Source organism: Cavia porcellus, unplaced genomic scaffold (genome assembly GCF_034190915.1).
Source record: "Cavia porcellus strain 051 isolate PalLab524CR breed Dunkin Hartley unplaced genomic scaffold, mCavPor4.1 scaffold_11, whole genome shotgun sequence".
NCBI lineage: Eukaryota > Metazoa > Chordata > Mammalia > Rodentia > Caviidae > Cavia > Cavia porcellus.
In genome coordinates, this window is record NW_026947494.1 from 8,561,638 (window position 1) to 8,577,240 (window position 15,603).

General features: G+C 44.7%; 1 protein-coding gene across 7 annotated transcripts in view; it reads right to left on the reverse strand.

The window, feature by feature from the left end:
• Ctnnd2 (catenin delta 2) overlaps positions 1–15,603 on the reverse strand; it is an 813,816-nt gene that overhangs the window by 323,113 nt on the left and 475,100 nt on the right. The window lies entirely within an intron of this gene.

Below are 15,603 nucleotides of genomic sequence, written 5' to 3' on the forward strand. Positions count from 1 at the left end.
AGGTCCCCAGCACAGCCCTGTAGGAAGGCAGCCTCCCGATGGGAGAGGCAATGGCCTTACAGTTTTTACTTTGTGGAATTTGAACCTCTTGGGAAGCCTGGTTTGTGGCTAGTATCATTAAGCTCCAGGAGAACAAGTGATATAGTGTACTATCATCTTTAAAAATACAAAAACTAAACCCCATGTTGAGGTGCAGCATCATCTCATGCAGGACAGTCAATGAGAGATACAACTGTAACACCCGAGATCTCAGAATCACCTTGTCCAGGTCAATCTGACCTCAAAGGAAAGCCCAAAACAAAGCTGTGCTCACTCTGCTGCTTCAGAAATGCATCTAAGAAAGCGAGTGAACTGGATCCTCCCCTCTGACCTGCACGCTAGTTTACTGCCCTGATTCTTTATGTTTGCTTCTGACCAAATTCCAAAATCTACCTCCTACTTCTCTACTAACTCAAAGTTAATCTTAGCATTTGAGGGACTCCAAAGTATTTCTCTGTGACTTTAAAGCCAAGCACATGACCTGAATTTCGTTTGCAAGTGAGTACTAATTCACTGAGTTCATTTGACTTCCTATGACACATGGTTACACATAGAAATATACTGGAGCCTTGGTGACAAATCTGGTTAGAAACTGAGTTGATGAGGAGTGAATCCTGTTTAATGGTCAGGTTCCGTGCTGACCTGACGGGGTGATGTGATTGGATCCTCTTCCACCTTGGTTTGCAATCAGAATCACAGAGAGAACTGGGCAGGACTGTATGTGGACACAATTCCCACACAGGGTCAGAGTCATATTTCAGACGGACGTTTGGACAGAACATTAATTTATTATGCATTCAATGATAAAATCACATGGTCATCTAATAATTTCAATGTAATGATATAACACGATTCTACAATAACTCAATTTTATAAAGAAAAAAATGACCTCCTAGCTCATCATCCCATAAGTTCTGGATTTTCATGTTTGATGTTGACTTAGTGCCCTTTTCTTGCTGTCACCAAAGCCTTGCCTGCTTATGTTGTCTCTGGCAGTACACGAAACATGTAGGGTTGGCGGCTATAACTTTCTGGATGTTTTCTGATCTGACTGCACATAATGATGTACATAATTACACTTCACTATAGTTATGATCACCTGCATGATGGGGCATCCATGCATGACTGTCTGATTGGGTGTCTTGTACCACCTGATGGGACAGTACCACACTGCCTGACGGGATAGACATCCACGTACACCAGTAGCTCAAGCTGAAAGGAATGTGCTAAACATCATCACACCTTTGGACAGACAAACTCTGTAACCTCTTTTACTTCAAGTGTGTTCCAGTGAGGTAACTTAACAGCCAAAAATGCCACTCAGGCCATGGCGTAACTGGGATAGCATGAAAGGCTAATATCCCTTGCTTGTTCTTGTACATTCTTTCTAACCACGAGCATTTCTTCTCAAGCTTTTAGGAAAACAAGCTTCTTTAATTCAGTTCTTCCTGCTAGAGACAGGCATTTGGAACGGAAGGTGCAGCGGTAACTGGATGCCATAAGCAACACCGAGTCTGGCATCTCTGCGGACGCAGGATGGACATTTCCATTTGTATTTTCAGCTGATGGTCCTGCGGCTACCTTGCCCATCAGGAAATGGATGGGTATCACTCACGACTCACACTTGGTGAGGAGCTTGTGGGAGTTATTTGTCTGAAACACCACTGGTCCCGTGGAACACACTAGGTCACCGGCACTGGTGTGGCACTCATGCCCCAGTAGCTGCTTTTGGTTTCTCATCTTAGAGCAAGTAGACAGCAGCTCCAAGTGCAATCAGCATGTTGTCTGTGTTTCTCAAAATGCCACGTGCATAGGAATGCACTGATCGGAATTCAGGTTCCAGCTCAGGAGGTTTGTGGAGGGGCCTGAGGCTGTGAGTCTCTAATGAGCTCTCAGGCGAAGCTGGTGCTCAGGGAGCCAGAAGCTGCAGGTCTAGCAGTGAATGTGTGTCTCAGTGCCAGAGGACTTCTGCTTGGGCACCTGTCTGAGGCCTAGAGGTTGAGACACAATGTCACAGCCTCCTTGTTGTCCTGAGCAAACAAAAATAACCTCCGTAAAGGTGCAGGCCTAAGTGCAGCTGGGTGCTGGTCACACAGGTGGGGCCTCAGCATGAGCTTGGCAGCACGGTCAAGTGCATGCACTGCACAGGTCGTGGTGAAACATGGGAGTCTTCTCGGGCTGCCGCAGAATCCTGACCTTTACTCCAGGTAGCCACAAAGGCATCACTCAGCAGCCTGGCCAGAGCAACAGCCACTTCCAGGGAGGGAGAGAGGGAAAAACAGCAGTTTTCCACCAACACATTGGACATTTGTGTTTGATGATAGTGTTTCTCTAGTGATTCTGGCAGAGTGTGTATCTGGAATCCTAAATTGCCACAGGGCACATGTATCAGCTAAGCTCCATGCTTCTCCACCCTGAGAGACTGTGTGTGGCAGGCATCTGGGAAATTGCCGGGAACATTTTTGAGGTGAGGGGCCCGCTCCAGACCAGGACCTCAAGAGCACTGTTTGATCACTCTCCAGATGCCTCTATTAAGTTACCTAGTTTAGAACATCCAGGGCAAGCCTGAAGATATGGGGCCAAGAAGTAAGAGCTTAAGAAGTACATGTCAAAGTTGGGCCCTCAGCAGGCCCTGTAAGCCAAGGATTCAGAACACCCCAGTGACATCCATTTTGGCATGTGGAGCTGGGGACTCTCCTTAGGAGCTTTGTTACTAAAGTTTGCAGGAAGGTAGCAATACCTTATAGAGCAGGGAAGGGAGAAGTGGCTTTTGTTATCAGCTTGTCACACTTAGGCTGCCGTCAGCCTTTTGCTGGGGGAGCCCTGGAGCTGCAGGCTGTGGCCATGCATAGAAGGCAGGGCATTCCTGCCTATCCCTGCTTCCTTCCCTTCCGTGGGCCTTGGAAAGGACTTTTGTGCTGTATCAGCTGGACCCTCTGGGGAGGTGACTTCCTGAGGAGCAGCTGCTCCAGGACTGCAGCATGTGATAATCACGTGTATACCATGAGCTCGGGAATCTTTGTTGAAACAGCCTCAGATAGAACCTGGTACCATTCTACCAAAGCATCCCCAGTCTTTCTCAGCAAGACTGAATGGAGTTAGGGGGATGGGAGTAAATTTTGAATCATAAAAATCTTTGTAGAGAAAGACAAATAATTGGATTTCAGACTTGTATTCAGTCTTTAGGCCTCTGTGTTTAAAGCAGTCTAATAGGCAAAGCTTCACTTTTACTGGAAGAGGCCTAGTATTTACATTTTTCTTCAAAGTCTGTCTCCTGCCCAGCTGGAGTAGACCAAGAGCTTTGTTCTCTAGTATCTTCTTATGATTCCAATGAACTACGGGTGCAAAGCAATCTATTGTTTCATGCTTTCCTAATCAGCTGTTTACATTTTTAATGGGCAGTCTCATAGGCACACACATTCTCTTCTTTATCCATCAGGGGATAAAATTCAACAAATGCCATCTTATTTCTCAACAGCTGCTTCTCTACATCCTGTGTCTGCAACACTTGTGGTACATCTACAGTCTGGCTTCCAGACCTAATTATTACAGATGCTGATGGATATTTCCAGAGAAAGAATCCAAATCATGGTGTGCATGGTCCATCTTTTTTGTTGCTATTGCAATGAGTTGGAAATAGGACAGACGGACAGGCAGGCAGGCTGAGGCTTCCACGGGTGCTCATTCTGTTTACCAAAATGCTGAGTGCTAGAAAAATGAAAGTTATTTTCCTATTTGATTATCCTATTTGATTGGGCAGCTTCTACCCAAGGACAAGGGTGAAATTCTCCGTGTATGTCAGGGAGAAAGCTTTCACCAGACAAAAGTAGGCTTTAGCGTGTTTTCTCGATGAATTTGTTGCAGTATTTTGAAAGCCTATGCCAACTAGGACATTTTTCACCTCAGTATCCTAATGAAGACTTTTACTTAAGAGTACTTTAGATCTACCTTTGATAGCCTGCACAGATAACCTTTTAAAATTTGGACAATGGCTCCCAAAATGAAAAATTAAAATGCATTATCTTTTCTGTAGCTTTTATTTTTCATCAACATCCACAGAGTAGCCTTGTAATAATTCTAAGGGAAAAAATGACAGCAGTAACTCTCAACAAAATTTATGGAGAGAATATGACAAATAAGCTGCTTCTTAGATTAAACTTTCTCTATATTTAGATTTTATAACTCTTCTACATCAACATTTCACTAATTTTTATTATTTTGCTCAACATAAAACTTGGCATGTATTAAAAAGAGTTTGAGAAGAGAGGAATTATACTGTATAATAAACAGTCCTGCAAAGATTAAATTTTCTTTGCATTCCTTTCATCTTAAAAGTTTTAATATCTGTGTACATACAAGTGTGTTGTAAAGCTCTATAGCTGTTGCTGGGTTATGTAGGCATAACTGGCTTTGGCTAGTGGTTATGGTCATTAAAACATTTATTCCCTAATATTGCACACACTTGATGAGGTCACTCTAGAGTTGGAATTTTCCTGGCCATTTCTCAAATGCCATCTTTACCCTGGGAAGAGTGTATGAAGTTGTCAGATGGGACAGTACTCAGGGGTGCGAGCCGTGCTCCTGTAGCACAGAAACTCAGTTTAAGTTGAGTTTCCGGTCACAGAAACTGCAACACACTTATAAGAACAGCACCAATGTGAATGGCACTCCTTAGACGTGACCAAGTCTGCTCAGGAATAGCCCTGAGGACTTACAACAGGGGCTTCACAGAGCCCCTGCCCCTTCTGCTATGTGGGGACACAGCAAAATGGCCTGGGAACCAGACAGTGGCTCTCACCTGACGAACAACCTACTGGCACCTTGACCTTGAATTTCCCAGCTTCCAGAGTGGTGGGAGATAAATTTCTGTTGTTTAAAAGTTTTGCAGACTACTGTATTTTGTTAGAGCAGCACAAAAAGACTGAGACTCTACCATGCAGTTGTTTGTGGCACTGTAGAAGGTTGTGCAAACGACGTGTGTGTGTGTGTGTGTGTGTGTGTGTGTGTGTGTGCGCGCGCACACGCATGTTCCATCCTAAAGAGATTCTGTACTGACTTCCCTTTTCTGCATGAGCTACTGACACAGAAACTTGTCTCCTAAGGCAGTTTGGATTGCATTTCCATGTTGCCGGTCCATACACAGAGAGCTAAAATTGAATTCAGAGGCATCAGAACAGGTAGCTGATTTTAGCTTCAGTGTGAGACCCCCTATTTAGGGACCCAGCAGCTATGTATCCTGGGACCATCCAGGATGCCAAACAGAAACATCATCGTTCTCACGTCTCTTTGAAGATATTATACTTACAGGCTGAGTTGACTAGTGTCTCTCCCCCCGCCCCCAGAAATCCACAGGGTACACCGGGGGCCATGTGCAGACACTGGGGTTGGGTGTTGTCTATTCTCATCAACCCTGCTGCTTGCTCTGTACTCGACTCTGTAAGATTCTGTCTCCAGCTTTCTATGTCTGTGTGAAAATGATGACTGAGCCCGAGGGAAGACAGAAAACCTTTTCCAAAGAATTGTGAAGCTCAGAGGTCAGGGAGAAGGCTCTTCCTCTTACAGATTTTCAATACTCATGGAGCCAAAATTTTCAGTTAACTGTTACTAGTTTATAAACGTTTTGTTCACTTTGGGGAAAATCTGCTCCCTCCTTTTATTGTCACTTCAGTTTGTACTAACAGTGGCACTTGGACATTGATGGACTGTCCCCACTTCATCGCGCTAGCTTTACCAGAATCAGCCGAAAAATTTGTTTAAATTTCCTGAGTGAGGCATGGTGAATGCTCAGACAACGGCGGGGTCTCATCTGCTGCCCAGGAGGTACCCACATGCCCACCAATTTAAATGCAATTCTCCTTTTAACTGCAAGAAGACACAGGATATTTTTTCCTTGGACAATGTGAATAGGACAATACATGTGTTATGTAGATCTCTTTAGCTTTTAGACATTTTAGATATTTCAATATTAGTTAATCTACCATGAATGTGTGTGTGTGTGTTTGTGCACGCACAAATATTTTAGCAGCCACATTTCAATTCAGAGGCAAGCACCCTGGACTGAAGAATAATCCTACCCTGCACCAAGACCCATCACCTTTCCCCCATCACTGGGTGCTGGGACCCAGCCGTGGAGCCACAGTCCTGACCATCAATCAGCATGGGGCTGTATGTGTCTCCCTTCCCCATCCTGTGCTCCCTTTTGTCATTCTACATGACACATAAAAGTACTTCCGGCTAGCACACTGGATGCCACGCCCACCTATTTCAGCTGCAGGTCTAGGGGAAAGAAGATGACTTCCCTGAGTTCAGTCCCAGCCACCAGGGCACCTTTTACCACGTGGCCCATTGCTCAAAGGAAAAAAACATTTTGGCTGGCAGTCGGTTCATTCATGGGGCCCCCCAACTGGTCCTGGTTAACCCTTTCTGCTTTAGTCTTCTCATACACCCTCACCTTGCTAGTGTCTGATGTCTCACACATTCCTGGATGCCTAATTATAAGTCAAAAAATAAAAAGTTCATACAAATTTCTAGATTATTTAGTCCTTGCAAAAAAAAAAGTTCTTATTTTTAAAAAATGCCCTAGGATGAGGTTGTGGTAGGTATGTGGCTGTCACCCCTGGGTCATGTGCTGGAAGCCTGGTCCCAGGGAGCACTGATAAAATGGGAGATGTTTTTCTTTTTTTTTGTTCTTTTTTTATATTGGTACCAGGGATTGAACTCACGACCTTGCACTTGCAAGGCAGGCGCTTATGTCACTGAACTAAATCCCTAGCCCCAAAATGGGAGATGTTTTAAGAGGTGAGTCGGGAGTACATGATAATTAGGTGGCTAGCAGCACTGTGTCGGCAGTGATTAACGAGGGTGTTGGGGATGCCGTTTAGTTCTTGAGTGAAAAGTTCTTTAAAAAGGTCTCTGAATCCCTCTGCCTTCCTGTCTCACCGTGTGACCTGTCCTCTTATCACGATGCCATCAGCCAGTTAGCAAGTCAGGCACAGGGATCGTCAGAAGACAGAGGCGATGAGGCCATCACGCTTGGATCTTCAGCCTCCAAAACTGTGAGATAACCAAACATGGTTTTTCTTCGTAAGAAGCAAACACTGGGTGTTTTGTTACAGCCACAGGAAATGAGCTAATACAGATGAGATATTTTACCTGAAAAACTCAGTGCCTCCAAAGGTAGTGAGACCTCCTCAGCTAATTCAAGAGATCAAAGCTGCACATTAGGTTCAGCCTGAATATCCCTGGAGCTCTGATCCCCACATTAAACCCCACAGGATTAACCCCGACTTGGGAGTGCTGCCTTCCTTCAGTGACCCTTCCCTCCCTGCTGGGATATTCCTTTCCCTCTTGAGAGTCCCTGCACCCTGATGCTCTCTCAGGGCCCACATCATGAGTGCATGCCACAGTCAACTTCTTGGCTGATGTCACCCTGCCCTCGTGCCAGTAGGAGCTGCATCGGGGTTCCATTGATCTGCTATCAGAATGCCACTGGAGCCTCCCATTATGACTGTTTGCAGTACAAGGGTCAGAACTTGTAGGGTTCCCTAATAAGTGGCCCATTTAACAAACAGTGGACAGGCACGATCTCATGTGGTCTCTATAAGACCTTGCAGAATTCTTACAACACTGACATTCCCAATACAGGGCAAGCGCACAATCTCCGAGAAGGCCCCTTCAGTTCTCCAACAGGTTGGGTGAGATTTTACTCCAGATCCTCTGTGCCACCCGCTATCCCGCCTCAGATAGCCTTTCAGATTTCCACACTGTCCCCTCTCCTTTTCTCAAGTGCTGGCTCAAATGCCATCTTATCATGACATGACCTCCTTGACCCTCCGTCTTCCTCCTTGTCCACTTCTCACCATCTAGCATCTCACCCGAAGCAGAACGTGAACTCCAGAGAACACCCGGGCCCTGGCCTCTGGTGTTCATAGGCAGGTGTCCAGCCCTTAGGAGAGCATCTCCCAGGAAACAGGTCCTCAGTAGGTGCTTGCTGACCTAACCCAAACCACCATAGGTCATGGAGGCAGGAAGCCATGAACCTAGATGCCCACTCGTACTTGTGTAGCCCTAAAACTCTCAGCTACCACCTTTTGAATCACTGGTGAAACTTAGTGGACTCCAACATCTCTTTCCCCCTCCATCTTTTTTATTTTATTTTTTTGTACTTTTCCTGTCCTTGACAATGGAGTTGGCCAGACCTGCTGAAACCTGCATCAGCGTTCACAATCAACTTTCCCATGCCCTGACCTCTTTCTCTTCCTCCTAGCCTGCTTCCCATTGGTCTTTTCCTCCAGGGATTATCTTTACTATCCTGCTACTTGGTATATGCTGTTTCTTGGACACCATTTCCTCCTTTTATTTTATGGTCTTATTTAGCTGTGGTATATCCTCCAAATGCTACATCTTTCTAAAACAGTGAGCAGAGGAGATGAGTTTTTTGAGTCCTTGCAAATCTACTAATATTAAGACTCTCCCTTTGTGATTGATAATTGGCTACGTGGATTTAGGCTGAGAATTACTTCCCCCCTGAGGATGTGAGTGGTGTCTCATTCTCTACCATCTGATATGACTGCTAAGTCAGGTAGAGTCTGTTTTATTTCTCTCGATAGATTTTAGGGCCATCTTTTATTTTGGTGCTTTGAAATTTCACGATGTGGAATAAGAAATGCTGTCTCCTGCAAGCGGAGGGTGTTTCCCATTGGAGGCAGGAGCACTCAGCTCTGAGTGATTCTTCCCTGTGACTTCTTTGATAACTGGCTCTCTGCAGTCTTTCTAAGACTCTTGTAATATGTTAGATCTCAGAGTCTTGTTCTTTATGCCTCTTTTTGGCATTATCCTCATATTTTCTGTCTCTTTCCTTTTATGTTCTATCTCCTGAGTGATTTCCTTAACAATTTCCTGGTCATCCTATCATATTTTTAGCTTTGGTAGTTATATTTTTACAGCTTACAAAGGTTTTCTTGTGCTTTGATCCTTTCGCATACCATCTAGCTTTTATTTAATGAAGTCAAGATCTCCCTAAATCCTCTTCAATACCGAGTCTAAAGTTTTTGCTTATTTCTTTTAATTTCTTCTATCCCAGAAATTATCTGTGTTTCTTCTGAGACATGATTCATTTCTCCATTTTTGTCTCTCTTTCTCATGCCACTAATTCTTTCCCATTCCTCAGTAATCCCTGTGCATTTGTCATATTTGAAGAAGAAAAATGCCAGAGGCAGCTTCTTCCCCCAGTGTGAATAGCAGTGCTCTCCAAGAGGCATTGTCCCTGAGTGAGTCTGCGGTGGGAGGGGACAGGTGTGCAGGCTGACAGTGCGCCTACAGGACAGAAATCCGCTCTACACGGCTGAGAAAGAAACAGTGCAGGGATTCTCCCCAGACACGAGCTTCCGTGGAGAGGCTGGGGCCCAGAGACTTGGCCAGGGGCCATCCAAGGCGTCTCTGTGGCTGGGAGAGCTTCGAGCGAGCGCTCCTCTCAAACACATGTGGAGCCTCCAGCTGGCAGAGTCTTCCACTTCTGCACGAAGGCTAAGACAGTGATCAGTAGCCTAAGTTGACCCCAGACTACCTGGAAAATGTCACCTGGGATTCTTCTTGTTCTTTTCTTAAGTATGTACACATGCATGTAATTGGCTTTAAGTGGTGGTGGGTGTATCTAGGGTTTGGGTAAGCAGAATGTGCATGAGCTTATCTAGAGCTTCAAGAGCTTATCTACAGGCACTTGAGAGACCAACTCCAAAATGAGGTTGAAAGGGGGCAGCAAGAGCCAGGCATCACACTGCCTTTTGACCAGATCCCAGGAACTGTGTTAAACAGACTCACTCATTAACTGAGCAGAGAACCTGATGCCAGAGATTGTAAAGCTTTCATCCAGAATTAGGCATTTGAAGGGGCCAGGGATTTAGCTCAGCAGCACAAGTGCCTGCCTGGCAAGCACAAGGCCATGCGTTTGATCCCTGGTCAAAAAAAAAAAAAAAAAAAAAAATCAGAATTAGGCATTTTTTTTTTTTTTTTTTTGCTTCCCTTCCTTCAAACCGGTGCACACAGAAGTCCTAACCACTCAATGGATGGATCTGAAGTCCTCAAATAATCAGAATTAGTGCTTTAAAAGCATGACCAACTCTAAATATTGATCGTTAAGTCCATTTGTCTAGAGTACAAAACGGAGATGCCTTAACCAAATAACTTTCCATATTAGCCTGGTTTTAATTGAAATCATTAGTTAAGAATGTATATTTCATTGACATAATTTTATGTCAAAGTAAGCCTCTGACATTGGACAACTTACATATTTATAACCCGGACTTCTACGTCTAACCAGGATTACTTTCATTCTAAACTCAGAAAGTGAAAGTACCATGCTACTTTCTTTACCAAAGTGACCACAAACAAGCTTTGGTACTGGTGAAGTCACACTCCACAGGATGTCAACACAGTTGTTTTTGCTTTCTTCAAAGCCACTTGTGATTTCAGTAAGTTCAAAACTCGTACTGCAGTTCTTCGTCCTTAGTGCTTTCCCACACGAGCATGGAGATACGCTCCTTTACTCATGTGTCACATACGTGTATCAGCATGGGGACTCTGAGCTCAGAGAGACCAGGTTCCCATCACATCCCTGTCATGGCAAGGAATGGTTCATGGATGAGCCTTAGTTGTAAGTCTGTGAGGTGGAGAGAAAGATGACACTTGCCCCCCACTAAGATATGGAGAGACTGCAGGACATAAAATGTGCAGAGCCTGACTCAATGCCTGACTGGGGGAAATGCTTTACAGTGCAGTGTGTTTCCTCAGCACAATTTTGTCATTAATATTTAATATATTCACTCAGTAAAATAAATTTAACTCTTAATTTATGAAAAATGAAATGGAGCAACCATTGGCCAGAACAACAGAGAAACAGGATTATGCTTTCTCCTTTTCATCCTCCTCTACTGGTTTTAAGTGATCACTGCTGAACAGCGAGAGTTCTAGTAACTTCATCTAGGAGTAAAGAAAGACAACATTAATCGCTTCCTGTTCCCCTGACTGGTTGTCCTTTGCACATCCACCCTCCACGCGGCTGCCAGAGCAGTGTGCAGCATGCATGTAAGATCATGCCCCTGTGTGCTGGCGAGAGGACATTACAAGCCCTTCACTCTGGTCCCACCGCCCACGTCTCTCTCAGTGTTCTAGCAACACCACCACCACTCAGCTTTGTTGGAAACACTGACTTGCTAGTTGTTTTTGCTCTACTGTTTACCATGCACACCTCAACTTGCTGCATTCATTCTGGTTACATATCTCACTTGCTCCTATTTCATGCCTTGGCTTTGGGCCCACCTCCCCACAGGAAGCAGGCTGGACACACAGGGCATCCCAATAAAAGCTGCCTCTCACAGACCCTCCTATCGTAACTATATTCTCTCTCATTCTACACAGAATCTGGAACACAGGGACCATACCTCCTTAGCTTTGTATGGCCAACACAGAAACTCGTCTTTTAGGACTCAGGAAATTTGCTTGTGTCTAAAGCAGAAGTGGATGACTTCTTCCACATGCATCTGTCTGGTAGGTATCACTAAGTAACAATTACTGAGCAATTGACGGCAATTCCTGTAAAGATTTTGAATTGATTCAGGACATAAAGGCAGCGATGAAAAGACACTCCTGAAAGAGGGCGTCCAGAACTGCTTCGGAGAGCGGCAAGAAGGATGGGATGAGTGTGTCTGAAGCAAGGGGGTGGATCTTGAGGGGGTTCATGGCAATGCGTCTTTTATTGTAAGGAAAATTTTAAAACTTTAATTTAAACATTGATGATGTGTTTTGATCACACTCAGCTATTATTATTTTATGTCCAAAATTGCAAAAGCACATCCTACATTGACCTCCTTAATAAAGGGAAATATTTAGGCAGTAGGTACTGTGTCTAAGGTTAGAAAGTTCTGGGGATGCAGCTAGCAAGCAAGAGCTGGGCTTCCATTCTGCAACACCATGCAGTGATAAAGGCACAGTTGAAAAGTAAAAGAAAAACTACTGTGAGACCTTTGGACTCTGATGACCGCTTCTGTGAGAAATGACACTTTGCTAGGTTTAATCTGGCTCTTGGTGTTTCCCTGGAGAACCAGAGCTCTGCAGCCTCTGGGCAGACTTTATAGAGTTTGGTCAGCAGTAAGATTTAGTGAAAACGCAGATGTGCCTGTCCTGACCCCCGCAGCTGGTGACCAGAAGCCTCAGACAGAATGTGTCAGCTCTGGAAATGCTCGCAGCTGAACACAGCCTTGCAAAGACTTCGACTGCGTGTCCAGCTCTGCTTGCCATGCACACTTTGACTGTGACAGGCAACCATCATGCATCCAAAATCCGGATTTTACCCACTACTCCAAAGCCGCCCAGCACCCTTGGTAGGCAGCCCGCCCCATCTCGGTCAACAGCTGCTCCCTTCTGGCTGTGGGATTAGTAGTGTCCTTGTGTCTTTGCTCTCTGGCCATCATCACATAGTCCACAAGGAAACCCCACTGGGTCTACACCAGGACTGCATAGCTTGCATCACCTCTCATGTGACCCTCTTTGACCCCAGGCCTGATCACCTCTTGCTTAGGTTATTGCCATCACACACAATTTACATCTTTGCTTTTGCATTTAATCCCAAAAGTCTGTTCTGGGACCGTGCCACTCTCTGCTCCAGTCCTCAGATGCCCCCCCCCCCCCGGTTCCTGATCTGACTGTCCACTCTACCCTACTGGCCAACCCACTGACCTCACAGCACGGCCAGTGCATCCCTTGGGCCCCTGTTTGCAAGCCTCTGAACTTGCTTTGGCTTCTTTTCAGAACTTTCATTCCCCAGAAACTCAGCCAGCCTTCTCACCTCCTCAAAACTAATCAGGGCTTTGTTTTGCTACCCTACCAAAAGTATTTACTATTACCACTACTTATTATTATTATTATTACCAGTGGGGGGATTAAATACAGGACCTTTCATACTAGGCAGGTGTTAACCATTGAGTTTTAATTTTACTTGGGAGTAGAGTCTTGCTAAATTGCCCAGCCTGGCCTTGAATTTGAGATCCTGCCTCAGGCTCCCAACTGGATAGGATTAAGACATGCACTACCTTGCTGGCTGAAACTATTTATTTTGATGATTTTTTTCATCCTCTTCATTTGAAACAAAGAGAGGGATTACTATTGCTATTGGATCTCCAGGGTCTAAAGAAGTGGCAATACATAAGACATACAAAATAAAATATTATGAAATGATTATTTGTGAAAGTTGCTACCCAGTTTTTATACTTCCTAGTTATTAGTGACAGATCTTCCAAATCCCTTTAAATCCAAAAGCTACATTTCAATATTGCGTACTTGCTCCTTGTATGAGCAAGCCAGGTGGGTCTGACTGCTGCCATGCCTGGAATGGTATCAAGGACATAGAACTGGGCTGAATTCCAAAAGCTCCAAGATTCCTGATCCCACAAACTTTACAGATCCTCTCCTGAGCCACAGTTTGCTACACGGGATGCATGAGCTTATGGGAACCAAGTGTTTACACACCATTACAGAATAACCTCAAGCTCAAAACTGCCAGGAGCAATTTGTGAAAAAAAAATATTTAAATGAATACTTAACAAAGCATTCACGCTAAAATTTACATTCAACATTAAAAGTATCCATTGCCACTCTAAAATTAAGGTTCTTCAAAGGCATACTGATTTTTGCTTCTCCCACCAGGTAATAAAATCAAACATTGCCAGAAAAAAATCTGAGGAACAGAAGGAAATGAAGAGGAAAGTGAAGGTGCAAAGGAATGTGTTGGTCAACTGGAATTCTCTCGCTGGCCAAAAGAAGCTTCCTCCTCTTTAACCAACTGTTGTGGTTTGTGTCTAGCTGTCCCCCCACAGGTGAGGCTTTTTCAGCGGTGGCTGGATCTAGGGTATGTGAAGGTGGAAGTGATTCACAGTGTAAGGCTAGGATCAAGGGCACCAGGATTAAGGGTGTGAGTGCTGTCCACTCTAGCCTGAATAAAATACAAGGGATAGAAAGAGCTGTGGTTGTTTCTGGCTGCTTTGCTATCTTCTGCCTGCCACAAACTGTTTCTCCTCTGTGATTCTTGTCTGCCAGGCCACCCTGCCTTGAAGCCTGCCTGTTATGGACTGAAACTTCCACAAACTGTAAGCTAAACAAAGCTTTTCCCTTTAACTTTGGGTGCCAGCCATTTTGTCTCATCAATCAGAGAAAAGTAACTAAAAGACCAACAACTATACACCCCTGTGTGGTGTACATGCAGACACACACAGGCACACACCAATCCCTTGAAACATGCATCACACACATTAGAACACAGGCGATTTTTCACAATGGATTTACTCCTAACCCTCTTGCTAGAGTCCTTGATTTAATGAGCAGCTTGGCTCTTTGCTCTTTACATTCCTGTTCTTACATCCTCTCCTTTGGACCTGATATGTTCAGTCATGTGGCACACATCTATCACACATAATCAGGGGAAGGAAGAGCTGGAAGCAAAGACTCTGGAAGCTTTCCACCAGATAAGGGCAGAAAATGAAACTGGACGCCTGAGTGTCAGTTTCCTCTTCGCATCGTCACTGACTGAAAGGGTAGCAGGGAGCTGTATTCTCACTGATGCTCCACCTTCCTTGACATGATCTAGCAGTTGATGTCACACTTTTGGTATCTTTTTCTTAGGATCTAATCTAATCAGATTGTCACTCCTGGCTCCCTAACATGACAAATACTTTGGCCCTGGCAGAAAAGTAGGCATTGATGACTGTTTCCAAAATCCCATACCACTGGGAGAGACAGTGAAAGAGGAGACTATTTTCAGTTCCACAAATGCACCTAGCATCATTTTGTGGGCAGCCTACATCCGGGTAAGCAAGCCAGACCCTTCACCCTGGCCGAATTAAAGACTCCCTCGGCCACCTGCCTGGTGCCTGCAACAAGTGCCTTTTTGAGAAATCCTATTTAGCTTCACAGTCATGCATTTGTGTCAAGAAAGGAAACAGCAGCCTGGCATCCGTCAGCAGAGTGACACGATTACCAAATACTTCTATAAGGTAAAGAATCGGCAATAAATCCTGGTCACACATGGGGTGTTTTAGTGGAGGCAGTATGACCACGGTGTCTGGTTTAAGATGAGCATAAGATGCCAAGACTCATCAGCTGGTCTGGGCACCAGCACAGGGAAATGTCCCCTCTTCTAAACTGGCAGAGAAAAGCACCCACCAGCCCTTCCCACCCTTAGCCTAAAACAGTGAAGAAATTCAAGGGACTGTGTTACTTTTTCACTACCACTGCAGCCTGTGTAAGTCAAATTCGGATCTCGGAAAAGCTCCTCAGTTTCTCTGATGACCAGGCGTTAACCACTAAGGGCTATCATCTAAATCCTTCAATTGTTCCTTGTTTCGCCTTTCTCTGGATATAATCAACAGGTCTGTGTGATTCCTTGCTATAGTGCCTGATTTTTACGGTTTCATCTTCAGACTGGAGAGAGAGAGGGAAGTAGGAGAGAGATGGATGTTGGAGATGAAGAGATCATAATAAGATACTCCCCAAGAGCAGCAACTGACAAGACACATT